The sequence below is a fragment of the Nicotiana tabacum genome, chromosome 8 (assembly GCF_000715075.1).
Source record: "Nicotiana tabacum cultivar K326 chromosome 8, ASM71507v2, whole genome shotgun sequence".
In the NCBI taxonomy this organism is placed as follows: Eukaryota; Viridiplantae; Streptophyta; class Magnoliopsida; order Solanales; family Solanaceae; genus Nicotiana; species Nicotiana tabacum.
Genome location: NC_134087.1, coordinates 1,461,868 through 1,476,306, shown reverse-complemented (window position 1 = coordinate 1,476,306; position 14,439 = coordinate 1,461,868). Strand labels below are relative to the sequence as shown.

Genomic DNA, 14,439 nt, shown 5'->3' with positions numbered 1-14,439 from the left:
AAATATGTACAACTTAAAATCACACTAAGCCAAGTAAAAATATTTTTTTTAACTTCTCTTTTTATCTTTTATAAAAATATCAATAAGCTAAAATAAAAGGAAATATTTTGTAGTTTTATTAATTTTTAAGATTGAATAAGGCAAAAAGCAAAAAAAAATTTAAAATAGTGTTATTAGGCCTAAAACCAACATCTATGCACTAAAAAGTATAAAATTTCGGGGAAGGTCAAAAATTACATGTCTACAGCTGCCCCTCTTTGACTGGAAATACGAAGAGTTTTCAGACAAAGAACGACTTGACAAGTTTTTTGACCCGACCCTTATTTAGGGAGACCAAAACTATGAGGAAGGAGAATGTGACCGAGCCCTGGTATCTCAGCTGCCTACATATCCTTGGCTATAAAGGAATCAGGCCACGTGTAGTTCAGACATGAATGAGGTGATGGAGTATACTGAGCTGGAGAGTGGGTCGAGGTGCCGTTCTGTCGAGGTTCCGGTCCGTGGTCCTGTTATTACATCAAAATCAAAAATGAAAAAGACTAACTAAGCCTACCAGCTACGAGTTACAAGATTCCCATCTATAAGTCTTCTGAAGCTTGATCTTGAGTCTTGAATGGTCATTCATGCAGACTTTCGATTTGAACCTTGACGCTTGCTAGTTGCAGGTACTAGTTCATTCTTCTTCATCTTTTCGGATCAAAATCGGACACCACACCATACTTGTGACTTCAGTCATGTCTTGAGCAGCTCACATCTTTCATCAACTTCTGCATTTGGGTTCACTTCTTGCCTTTCTTTCTTTTTTTATTTATATGGATTGTGACTAAATTCTATTGATCATCTCGAACTATTGACTCGCATTCTTGCCGCGAGCTTCTTTTGTTGCTGACTTGACTTGCATTCTGAGGTGAATTCCCCTATTCTCCAAGTAGGCGCCTGATTGCCGATACTCAAACTGTCTTCCTTCAAAACTTGGACTACCTTCTCCTTGTTCTCCAGGTGGGCGCCTAATTGTCAATACTTACACTGTTTTTCCTTGAACTGTTTCCCTTAATTTTTTAGGTGGCCGCCTGATTGCTGACTTGAACCGCCTTCCTTTGAACAATGCTACTTTTCCTTTGTTCTCCAGGTGGGCGCCTGATTACCAACATTTGAGTTGTCTTCCTTTCCTCTGAAACTTGAATTATTTTCCCTTTGTTTTCCAGGTGGGTGCTTGATTGCTGAACTTGAACCGTCTTCCTTTGAACACTACTGCTTTCCCTTTGTTCTTCTGGTGGGTGCTTGATTTCCAATACTTGCACTGCTTTTCCTCGAAACTTGACTTGTTTTCCCTTTGTTCTCCAGGTGAGCTCCTGATAGATGTCTTCGTTTGAACATTGTTGCGTTCCCTTTGTTCTCCAAGTGGGTGTCTGATTACCAACATTTGCACTGCTTCTCCTTGAGATTTGAACTATTTCCCTTTGTTCTCCAGGTGGGCGCCTGATTACTAATACTTGAATTGCTTTCCCTTTGTTCTCCAGGTGGGCGTCTGCTACTGACTTAAAACTTCAAATGAATCTAAAATGAATTCTGAAATGAGTTCCCTTGTTCTCCAGGTGGGCGCCTGCTACTACAATAAAACAGACAAGACAAAAGAAACTTTTCTGCCCCAGTTTGTACTAGGAAGATTTGTGAGTTGTTAGCAAAACTATAAATCACTTACGCAGCTGATGAAGGATGCAATGATGAGAGTAAAATTAATGACTCGACTTGGATGTGCGTCTCCTAAAAGTGATTGAGCTTGCGGAAAACTATAAACTAAGCTTGACTAAAGTAAAGACTGACCCTATTATCCAGGCGGGCCCCCTGATTTCAAGAAAACTAAACATTGATAACTTAAGAAAACTAACAATTAACTCCTATTTTTTTCAAATTCAGACTTCCCCTTTTTTAAAAAAAAATTATTATACTAGGAGAAAATTCATCGGACTAGGTTTTCTATCTTAGGAGAAAGATTCATCAGACAAAGATTTTGATCCTAGGAGATAGTTCACCAGACTAGGTCGTTTTTTCTTTCTTTCTTTTTTGGTATCTTAGGAGAAAGATTCATCAGACTAAGATTTCTATCCTAGGAGAAAGTTCATCAGACTAGGTCTTCTATCATAGGAGAAAGATTCATCAGACTAAGCTTTTGATCCTAGGAGAAAATTCATCAGACTAAGTCATTTTTTTGTTATCTTAGGAGAAAGATTCATCAGACTAAGATTTCTATCCTAGGAGAAAGTTCCTCAGACTAGGTTTCCTATCTTAGGAGAAAGATTCATTAGACTAAGATTTTGATCCTAGAAGAAAGTTCATCAGACTATGTCCTATTTTTGTTATCTTTGGAGAAAAATTCATCAGACTAAGATTTTTATTGGGAGAAAAATCCATTAGACTAGGAATTTTTATCCTAGGGGGAAAAATGTGAAGATCAATGGCAAGATTTTATGCACAATAGCAAGACAAATAAAGACAATGATTTGAGAAACTTCCTTTTGTCGGCTCTTCTCTTCTTTTCTTTTTTTTTTTTGTTTTTTTTTGTTTTTTTTTTTGTTTTTTTTTGAACCACTTTCCTTGCATTGCTTTGTTCCTGTTTCATAGAAATAAAAAATTGTCAGTTTTGAAAATGGTGGTCGGTTTGTGGACTTGAGTCTTAGGCAGCTTGGCTTCTGTTCAATTAGCTTGAGTCGGTTTCAAGAGGCTTTTGCTCTGTATCAACCCTAATTATTTCACACCCAGTACCATTTGTTTTGTGGCTCAATCAGCCTTATTCCAACTGGATATCTTTGCTTAGATGACCTTTTCTGATATCTTGAATGACTTCCTGCTTTTTGAGCAATTTGTCTGTCAGAGAGAATCACCAATTATCTTTGCTTGCACCAAGTAGGCTGACAAGAGTATTTTGGGGAAGCCTTTGCATGAATCTTCAAGGCATGTTGACAGTAACAACTAAGTGTGCTGGCCAAATTTTCTTTGTGCAACTGAAAACCTGGTAGCAGATTTTGAAATCTTTTCTCGCTTCTTTTGACAAGGACTGACTCAGAGTGAAGGACAGAATGATGTCAAAAAACAAGTATTAACAAGAAATGCCCATGTCGGAAGGACAAAAGGAAGAGTTCTTTTTCCTTTTTTTTTTCTTTTCCTTTTTTTTCAATAACTAGCCTTAATGATTATGACATGCATTTTGGACTTAATGGCCGATCTACCAAACTAATCCAATCTTCCCTTTTACTATTCTTATGACCTTTTGAAGTTGGGCTTGTTCGTGCCGATCCTTTGCATTAGCTTCACGATTCACTTTCGACTAGTGGTGCCCCGAGGGATTTTCACCAAAAAGTCTCTCTCATTTGTTCATCTCTGCTTACCATCGCCTTACAGTGCCCGTGAAGGTTTTCACTAGCAAGACTCTCATTTTTTCTTTCTCACTTTTTTCTATTGCTTTCTTGAGCAACTTAACAGTGTTCTATGCTGCATGACAACCGTTGCTCATTGCATGTTTCTTTTGGCATTATTGAAGGCATATCGGGAGGTCTTTATTTGGAAGGATTTTGGATAGAGTTGGAAAGAAATGACGTCATGAAGGCTCAAAATAGATTAAAAGTAAAGGGTTGTTGACTTACAACTATTGGAATCGACTCTTTCAAAAGTGAAATAAAATCTCTGTCCCAGTTTCAGCTATTGGGGATTTTTTGTGATTATTTATTTATTTATTTGAATTCTTATTTAGTTGGACCGAACCGTGAGGCTGCCTACGTATCCTTTTTTTAAGGAATCAGGTCGAACGTAGTTCAAACATCTGACCTAAACTATTTTTCATCTTTCTTTCTATTTTTTTTCTTTTTTGTTTTTTTTTTTTGTTTTTTCTCTCTCTTTTTTTGTTTGCCTCAGCTTCTATTTTTGAGGGCATGGACCTTTGACAATTCTTTTCTTTTTTTTTTTTTCACTTAGAACTTTCTAAAAGCTGCCCTAGTTTGTACTCTTGGGGCATGGACTTTTATTTTTATTTCATTTTTTTTTATTTTTTTTGACTTTTGACTCTAAACTTGATTCCAAAAGAGGGTGGTCAAAGAAAATAACACAGGCTCAAAGGGGTGACAAAGGGTATAAAGTGTTTGGGTAGCAGAAAAAGGGCCTCCTAGCCTCGGGAATGTCAATCATGGTATCCTTTTGTGATCACAGTATTGGTGAACATGTTTATTGGTGTGTCGTGGTCACAAGACACTTTCCATCCCTTAATGTCAAACTTTTCCACAAACTTTAATTGATTAAACATCCTCAAGTCCGATCTTCATAATGAGTTGAAGGTTTATTTTACATGACCTTAATTCTAAAGAATTTCAACTCTTTATTCATCCTCAAAAGTATTTTTTTTCAGTTATCCAATTCCAGGTTAAATCAGTTTCTAAGATCTGGCCAAAATTTCTGCATGCATTTCATGTCATTAGAACTAGCGGGAAAAGAACTGAGCATAGAATGACATAGAAGGAAAAACTCTATTTTATTGAGTAAACAACAAGATAAACAACCTAAAATCCGAGTTATAGACCTAAAATAACTCGGCAAATGAAAATAGCTACAAAACATGCAGACAAGATTCACACGAACGAAATAAAGAGATAGAAGGGTTTGACTCAATAAAACAAATAAAATCTGGATCACAACCCTGAAATAACCCAGATAATAGAAAAAACATCAAAACAAACTACCAAGATTCCTTCTTAGTGATGAGAGAAAGACTTTTCAATTGTTAAGGTTGACATTTAGCCACAAATTTTTCTCATCAGAATCACCATGGTCTTCTCTGATTTTAGTCGGCAAGTTCCCGAGAGGATTCTCATACTCCATGTCATTAGGCATAATCCCCACAAAGTGTGCATCATAATGTACAGGTAAAGGATTCTGCGTGATATTCTGGGTGTTACTGTCTTGGATCACAATCAATTTTTTCTGGATCATCCTTTCTATTTCTCTTTTCAAATCCCGACAACTTTCAATATCGTGCCCTTGGGCATTGGAATGGTATTTGAACCTTTTAGAAGGGTAAAAACTTCTTGCACGTGGGTCCACATGATTTGGAGGAATGGGTGCAATCATGTCGTAATGCTTTAACTTCTCAAACAAGCTTGCATAAGACTCTCCTATTGGTATAAAATTATCTTTCAACCTTTGTTCCGCTCTATATCCCTGGCTTGGATGTGGCTTATAGGGTACTTGAAAATTTTGTGGAGGCTGGAGGAGATTTTGCGGTGCTTGTGCTCGCCTTCTAGGGTGTTTTCATACTGAGGTGAAGCAACAGAGTATTGAGGGTTCTGAGGTGGCTAATAGTACTTAGGGGAGTCATGGAAAACTTGAGAAGGCTGCTCATACCTTCGAGATGTTCTCCTGGGACCTCTTCTCGACCCTGATGTCATCATGATTTCTTCAACCTTCTCATTCGTGTTACCAAAATTATCGGAGTCAATATGGAAAGCCTGAGTTGCGGCTTTGAGAACTGCTTGACTTATAATCATGCCCGTCTTAAGGCCATTCTCTACCATTTCTCCCATTTTGATTGCTTCCGAGAAGGATTTTCCAACTGCGGACATCATGTTTTGGAAGTAATCTGGCTCTTGAACCTGAAGGAAGACAGTGATTAGTACGTGGTCATCCATGGGTGGCTTAACTCTAGCTGCTTGTTCTCTCCATTTAATGGCATAGTCTCTGAAACTTTCAGTTGGTTTCTGCTTCAGGTTTGAAAGGGAATTTCGGTTTAGGGCAATGTCGATGTTGTATTGGAACTGTTTGATCCATAAACCATTCGGAGGCCACACCCGTAAGTCTTTCCCCAAAATAAGCCATCAGTAATTCTTCCTTTCCTCCCACACTTCTTAGTTGATTGCAATACTTTTTCAGGTGGGCTATGGGGTCTCCATGTCCATCATACTTTTCAAATTTGGGGATCTTGAAACCTTGTGGCAAACGAACATCGGGGAACATACATAGATCCTTGAAGGCAATACTCTTTTGGCCTGCCAAGACTTGTATGTTTTTCAATTGTTTTTCTCAGCTTTTCAGTCTTTGGGTCATTTCTTCTTGTGCCATCTTCCGGGTAGGCTTCTCAATGTTTGCAGGAAGATCAAATAGGTACGAGTGGTACTCAGGAGAGTGGTACTGCTCTTGCTGGGTAGCAAATTGTGACTCATAACAAGGATGTCCTTGGCCATTGGCCCATACTTGACACATTTTGGTCATTTGTTGTTTTAGTATTCTATTTTTCTCAACCACAGTAGACTCTTGTTGAACCCTCTGACCCTGAGTCTCTTAAGCATATGTAACAACTTCGATGTCAATTGTCATTGACATTTTTTTCTTGGATCTTTTGTTGCCAGCTTACCAAAAACCAACCACCTTAAACTTTATTTACAATTCAAAATAAAAGACACGTTAGAATGGACTCAGTCAGTCCTTATTATTATCATCATTTGTTTCATTTTTTTTCTTTTCATTTTTTTATTTTTTTTAATGGTGATCGAACCTGATGTGGGTTGTCTACGTATCATGTAGGAACATGAATCAGATCTTGCGTAGTTCGGGAAGATCAAGAATAAAGGGAATAAACTAAATCTTCTTTTTTGGATTTTGAATTTGAATATTTTTTCTTTTAAATTTTCGAAAGAAAGACTTATAAAGAAGAAAGAGAATATTTTTGGATTTTAGTTTTGATTTTTTTTTTCCAGAATTTTTGAAAAGAAAGGCTTCTAAAGAAGAATGATTTTTTTTTGAATTTTGACTTTTTGTTTTTGGAATTTCGAAAGAAAAACTTCTAAAGAAGAAAGAAAATATTTTTGAATTTTTGGACTTTTATTTGAATTTATGAAAGAAATACTTCTAAAGAAAAAAGAAATTATTTTTGAATATTGAATTTTCTTTTCAATTTTTGAAAGAAAAACGAAAATATTTTTGGATTGTGAGAAGAAATTAAAAGAAAATATTTTTGTATTTTATAAAAAATTGGGGTCTAAATGCAAGTAATGAAAAATATTTTTGGATTTTTTGAAAATTGTGGACCGGAACCGATGAGGTTTGCCTACGTATCTCACATCCGGTGAGAATCAGACCCACGTAGTTAGCAGTTTTGACGGAATAGAGGAAACATGACTTTTGAAAATATTGACTTACTTTCTTTTTCTTCTTTTTTTTCAAAATTTGGCAGAGTTTCGAAAATTTTCAAATACCTATTACTCGCTCTTGTTTTTTTTCTCATTTCCTTTTTTCTTTTTCTTTTTTCTTTTTCTTTCCCTATTCTAGAAGCCAGTCAACATGCAAGCTGAAACAGACAGATATGCAAGTAGCACATAAGATGCACCAGGATAGTCCTTCAATTTGGGTACACCTGTCCTAGACGGACCCAACTCCTGTGTTGAGTCCCCAAAATCAAATGCACGTGATGCAAACAAAACGTTGTTTTTTTCGAGACCTCAGAAACGGAACCTCCGATCCAGACCTCAGAAACTCACCGAAACTGTGACAAAACTCAACAACAACAACAGCTGCTTGTGTGTATCGCTGCTGGTTGTTTTTAATGAAACAGGGGTGTCCAAGGTTAGAGATGGTTGAAGCATTAGATGATAAGATGGGGGCCTTCTCTGTTGTGTGTTCAACGGCTGAGGTGTTGAAGAGAAGAAAAGGCAACGATGGGTGTTCTGCGATGCTAATTCAGGTCTACGGCTGTAGATTTTGGAGTGAATCCATGAGGAATTTCTGGTGCTGAGTGAAGTAAGGTGGGGTCGTTGGGTTTTAGGGGTTAATTCGTAGGGTATGATGAAGCACAAGACGTTGGGGGGGGGGGGGAGGGTCGATGAAAACGGCGTTGATTCTTTTCTGTTTTTGGGATCTTACTCTGGCGAAATTCTCGGAAATTTAAGGAGTTAGCCAAATTTGGGGCTGATGATATATTTCATAATGTGAAAAAGCAGAAGTTACGTAAGGATGGCTAATGGATGAAACTTGATCCTCATTCGAGGACAAATGATCTTAAGCGGGGGAGAACGTAAAGCCCCAGAAAAAAATTTGCTTAGTAATTTAAGATTTCGTGGTGCCAAGGTAGGCCAAATATTTTATCTTGCGTGCAAATGAGGATTAAGGATATTATGGATATCAATTGGATATGTTAAGAAGTGTATAAGTCATATTAGAGGTGAATTGAGGTCTAAGGAGAGGCCTAAGTCTAAGCCAAGTTAGAAAAGTTTCATATTAAGACGAAATCTGTAAATGAGTGAGCACAAGACCCCACTTTGAACGATCATATCTCCAGTTATATACGGAGTTGTGTGATGCATAACCTATCAAATTAAAGCCCTTTGGGTCTAGGTTCCAACGCAATAAACTGTTCGTCATTTGGAGGTATATACGGAAATTTATGACCATTTTACTGGGCAGGTGTCTCTAGCACAAACATTAGCGCGAAGTCGCGCATTATGCTGAGTATTCAGCCTCCCGCGCGCGAACATAGAGCGAGCTCGCACGCCTGGAAGGTTTTTAAATATCCTAAAGAGCGGAAATAAGAGAATTTAAGTCATTTCTCAAGCTTAGGGCTTCCTCTACACCCCCAACTCGACCAAGGCATCCAATTGCACATCTAAGGTGAGTTTTTAAGTGTGTTTTCATGGTGATTTCACTTCTCAATCACTAGTTACAACATGATTTTGATTGGGTTTCTTCAAAATCTCAAGAACACCCCAAATTTGACTTTCAAGATTTGGTCTACAAGAGGTAATCCTACACCTTAGACTTACATATATGGAGTTATTATGGAAATATGAGTATGGATTAAGTATTGTAACTCATGGGATGGGGATTGGAAGTCATAGGTGCCTAACCTAGGTTGTGTTGGTATTGTAGAGATTGTGAGGTGGGTTATTGGGGTATAATTCTTGGGGTAATAGTATTATGTATACATGCATGTACAAATTAGGTTTGTGGGAAGATTGATGAATATAAATAAGTAAAGACTGGGTTGGGGAAAGAAGAAAATCTTGTAAAAGGAATTTAAAATCAAGATGCTCAACTAGTGTTTGATAAAATGTTCAAATGAGCTGAAACCATGAATACCTTCCTAATTTGTGTTAATTTTGTTATGTCTCAAGTAGATTGGGATTGCTAGAATTTTCGAAACGTCGTAGTAACTTAAGGAAAGCTCAAACGAGATATGTATGGCTAACTTTGACCTTTGTAAAGTCACTTTTTTTGGTGTACGAATATTTGGTATGTGATATCTACGTGGATTATTTGTGGAATTCTTGTGATTGGTATGATTTGATTGTTCGCGGTTAAGTCTCCCGATATAATGGTGTACATAATTGGCAATAAACCAAATGTGTGATTGTGAATGTGTTATGTGGTAAGAGTTGAGAAACAAATGATGGAAGAAAATCGTAAATGATGCAGTTGGAACAACTGTGGTAATAACATATATGGCTTGTATTGGCAATTATCGCGTTGACATAAAATGCATATGAGTTGTTGAATATGATGGAAATAGTATTGATGGCTATAGAAATTCTTTGAGAATTGTTGTTGTTGTTCTTTGTGAATTGTTGTTGTTGTTGTTGTGTTGTTTGTGAATTGTGATTGTTCGGTGGGATCGGGTTGCGCGCTGCAACACAAAGTAATAAGGTGTGGGTTGTGGTGATAAGGGTGGCTGAGGTAATAAGGGTGGAAAATTGATCGAAATCACTATTGAAATGAAAATATGAAAAAGTTGTGAAATCATTGATGTAAAAATGTTGAAGGGGAAATGGAGAGATTGTAACTTGTTTGGCTTGATGGTTTTCTTTCATGTGTATTTGATTGTTGGTTCCATTACTACTTGTTACTTGTGTATGGTTTGAGTTTACTTAGGGCAAGTTTATTCATACATACTAGTACAATTCAAATGTGCCGACGTCCCTTTTGCCGGGGGCGCTACATTCGTATTATGATTGTAGGTGGATCCATAGCAGGTACTCCAGTCCACCGACCGTTGCTCCCCTTCACTTTCTGCCAGAAGCATTGGTGAGCCCTTTTCCTCCCCGGGCCTTGCGTGGCTCATGCCGCTTTTTATTTTGGAGTCTTGTTTTGGTTTTTGGTGTAAGGTATAGCCGGAGCCTTGTTACCGGCAAGTATTGTATCACTCTTTTGTATCCCTAAAGGCTCCGTAGACAGGAAATGTGGGTTATGTACTTATGTATTTCGGGCAGTATAACTTGTAAACCACGCTAAGTAACTATGTATGCTATGTAAATCTCGTAAGAATGTGTTTAAATTTATAAATGGCTATTTCACTTGGTTAATGGGAAATGGAAACGCGGGGTAACACGTGAAATGGGAAAGGCACCCAGGTCCGCTTGTATGGGTCTGCCCGGTCGAGCACCGGTCGCGCCCCTCGATTTTGGGGCGTGACAAACTTAGTATCAGAGCCTAAGGTTTTAAAAGGGTCCTAGGATGTCTCGGAGCCGTGTCTAGTAGAGTCCTTCTTATCGGTGTGTTGTCGACCACATCTATAAGTTTGAGGCTACATGGGCATTTAGGAAATTACCTTCTTCTTTGTTACTCTATATCGTGCGGTGAAGTGAAAAGTGGAAGTATTTACCTCTAACTCGTGCTCTGTTCCAAATTTTTAGTAATGGCACCTAAGAAGAGAGCTACACTCGGCCTCGGGGCCAATACCACCCCAAGTGTGGCTATGAATCATGTACCTGATGCCGTGGGTGAGAGTGACTCCCCGGTCTTGAATCTGCCTGGCCCATTTATTCCAGATCCAAGTATTCATGTTCCAGTTGCGGCAGAGGGTGCTACCATCCCTCCCGCTGATATTCCAGATCCTGATGCAGTTCCAGCTTTCGGTCCCGGGGTTTCTGATGGGGACCTTAGAGGAGCCATCCATATGTTGACCCAGTTAGTGGCCGCTCAGGCCCAGAGATCCCATGATGCCCCTACGTCCTCCAGCGGACAGGGAGATTCCGCCAGCTCCAGAGTCAACCAGTTTCTACGGTTGGCCCCTCCAGAGTTCACAGGCACAGACCCAGAGGCCAATCCGCAAGATTTCCTTGATGAAATGTATAAGACCCTTCGAGTGATGAAGGCTACCGAGACGGAGGGGGTTGAGTTGGCTTCATACAGGTTGAGGGGAGCAGCGTATTCATGGTTCGAGATGTGGGAGGATTCCCGTGGGGAGGAAAGACCTCCAGCTAGATGGGATGAGTTTGTAGATGCATTCATGGACCACTTCTTTCCTGCCGAGACAATGGCGGCCCGTGCCACTCAGTTTGAGGTCCTCAAGCAGGGCAGTATGAGTTTTTAGGAGTACCACATGAAGTTTGTGAGATTGTCCAAGTATGCTCCCCAGTTAGTGTCGACCATGGGTGATCGAGTTCGGCGATTTGTTCAGGGTCTTAGTCCCTTGGTGGTGAATGAGGCTGCTACAACGGCCTTACACTCAGATATGAATTATGGGAAGATTGTGGGATTCGCTCAGGCCACAGAGGCTAGGAAGTTGAAAATACAGGCAGAAAGGGAGAGTAATAGCAGGGCCCGATCAGTGGGTCACTCAAGGAGACCAGTTCAGAGAAGGGGGCCATCAGGGTCATCCCAGTCATATGCTCAGTCCTCAGCGAGCGCACCGCCATCTGTGCATAGTTATCAGCAGAGTAGTCACTTGAGACCAGGTTCAGATAGCAGGAGACCCCATCAGTCGGGTCGTCCAGGAGGGGGATCACAGCAGAAGGGGGAGCTCTATGCCCCAAGTGTGGGAGATTCCATACAGAGGCTTGTTATTTGGATATCCCGGTGTGTTATAGATGCGGGGTGAGAGGTCATATCCAGCGGGACTGTCATGTGCCCAAACAGGGCACGGGTAGGGGATTTGCTCAACCATCCGGTTCTTCAGCTACTACATCATCCGCGCGCCCTCCAGTTCCAGCAGGGCGTGGTGCAATTAGGGGTGGAGCTCATGGTAGAAGTGGACCTAGCCGATTTTACGCTTTGAGTGGTCGCCAAAGTGCATAGGCTTTTCCAGATGTTGTCACAGGTATCTTGTTTGTTCAGGCCATTGATTGTTATGCTCTTATTGATCCGGGGTCCTCTTTGTCTTATGTCACCCCATTCATTGCTTCAAGTTTTGGGGTAGAACATGAACAGCTTTATGAGTCGTTCTCTGTATCAACTCCGGTTGGTGATTCTATCACAGCCGCGCGAGTTTATAGGAATTGTGTTGTCACGGTATGTGGTCGTGCTACCACGACCGATTTTATTGAGCTTGGAATGGTGGATTTTGATGTGATTATGGGAATGTACTGGCTTTATTCGTGCTTTGCTAAACTTGACTGCCGAACGAGAGTCATGAGGCTTGAGTTCCCTAATGAGCCGGTTATTGAGTGGAAGGGAAATGGTGTGGTGCCAAAAGGTAGGTTTATTTCCTACCTTAAGGCTTCAAAGATAATTAGGAAGGGATGTATCTACCATTTGGTCCGGGTGGCGGACACCACTTCAGAAGTGTCTGCCCCCGAGTCCGTGCCAGTCGTGAATGAGTTTCTTGAAGTGTTTCTGGACGAGCTTCCAAGGATCCCACCAGATAGGGAGATTGATTTTGGGATTGATGTATTGCCAGATACACAGCCAATATCTATTCCACCATACAGGATGGCGCCAGCGGAGTTAAGGGAGTTAAAGGAGCAGCTGAAGGATTTATTAGAAAAGGGGTTCATACGGCCAAGTGTGTCGTCGCGGGGTGCTCCGGTTCTTTTTGTCAGGAAGAAGGATGGGTCGCTCCTGATGTGTATTGATTATTGGAAGCTTAACAAGGTCACCATCAAGAATAAATATCCTTTGCCTCGGATAGATGATTTGTTCGACCAATTGCAAGGTGCAAGGTTCTTCTCCAAAATTGATCTACGGTCCGGGTATCACCAATTGAAGATCAGAGAGCAGGATATTCCTAAGACAGCTTTCAGAACTCACTATGGTCACTTTGAATTCTTGGTCATGTCTTTTTGGGCTAACCAATGCCCCGGCAGCTTTCATGGATCTTATGAATCGGGTCTTCAAGCCGTTTCTAGACTCCTTTGTGATTGTTTTCATTGATGACATCCTTGTTTATTCGCGGAGCCGGGAGGATCATGCCGATCACCTCGGGGCAGTTCTGCAGACTCTTCATCAACACCAGTTGTATGCTAAATTTTCAAAATGTGAATTTTGGTTGGAGTCCGTTACCTTTCTAGGTCATATTGTTTCCAGTGAAGGGATTCAGGTGGATCCCCAGAAGATTGTAGCAGTGAGAGATTGGCCTAGGCCCATGACCCCGACGGAGATCCGTAGCTTCTTGGGTTTAGCGGGTTATTATCGGAGGTTTGTGGAGGGATTCTCTACCCTCGCCTCCCTTTGACTAAGCTGACGCAGAAAGCAGTTAAGTTCCAATGGTCCGACGCTTGTGAGAAAAGTTTTCAGGAATTGAAATCGAGATTGACCTTGGCACCGATGTTGACCTTACCGGAGGGCACGGAAGGATTTGTGGTTTATTGCGATGCCTCCAGGGTCGGTTTGGGTTGTGTGTTGATACAACAAGGGAAGGTTATATCATATGCTTCAAGGCAACTCAAGAATCACGAGAAGAATTATCTGACGCATGATTTGGAGCTTGTGGCAGTTGTATTTGCCTTGAAAATATGGCGGCATTATCTTTATGGGGTCCATGTGGATGTGTTTTTGGACCACAAGAGTCTCCAATATTTGTTCAAGCAGAAGGAGTTGAATTTAAGGCATCGGCGGTGGTTAGAGTTGATCAAGGATTACGATATGGATATTTTATACCATTCAGGGAAGGCGAATGTGGTGGTCGACGCTCTTAGTCGGAAGTCCATGGGTAGTTTGGCTTATTTAGGAGCGGATCAGAGGTCTTTGGCTCGGGAGGTTTATCAATTATCCAGTCTGGGGGTTTGTATTTCGACCTCAGACGAGGGGAAGGTTATGATGCGTAATGGAGCAGAATCGTCACTGGTAGCGGAAGTCAAGGAAAAGCAGTTCATTGATCCAGCATTGGCGTAGATGAAAGAGGCAGTTTTGAATAACAAGACTACGGCCTTTTCATTCGGTGGCGGGGATGGTGTATTACAATGTCAAGGTAGGCTATGTGTTCCAGATGTGGATAATCTTCGGGAGAGGGTAATGTCGGAGGCTCATAATTCCAGGTATTCGGTGCACGCTGGTTCTACAAAAATGTATCATGATCTCAAGGAAATTTATTGGTGGAACGGTATGAGTGTGGCGGACTTTGTGACTAGATGTCCGAACTGTCAGCAAGTGAAGGCCGAACATCAAAGACCTAGTGGATTAACTCAAAGCATAGAAATTCCAATGTGTAAATGGGAGATGATCAATATGGATTTTGTAGTGGGGCTGCCGCAC

At 40.5% G+C, this 14,439-nt stretch overlaps 1 pseudogene; it reads left to right on the top strand.

Annotated features, from left to right (window-relative positions):
• Positions 1 to 7,771, top strand: part of LOC107811490 (immune-associated nucleotide-binding protein 9-like) — a 37,333-nt pseudogene extending 29,562 nt beyond the window's left edge.
• The last annotated feature ends 6,668 nt before the right edge of the window (positions 7,772 to 14,439 follow it).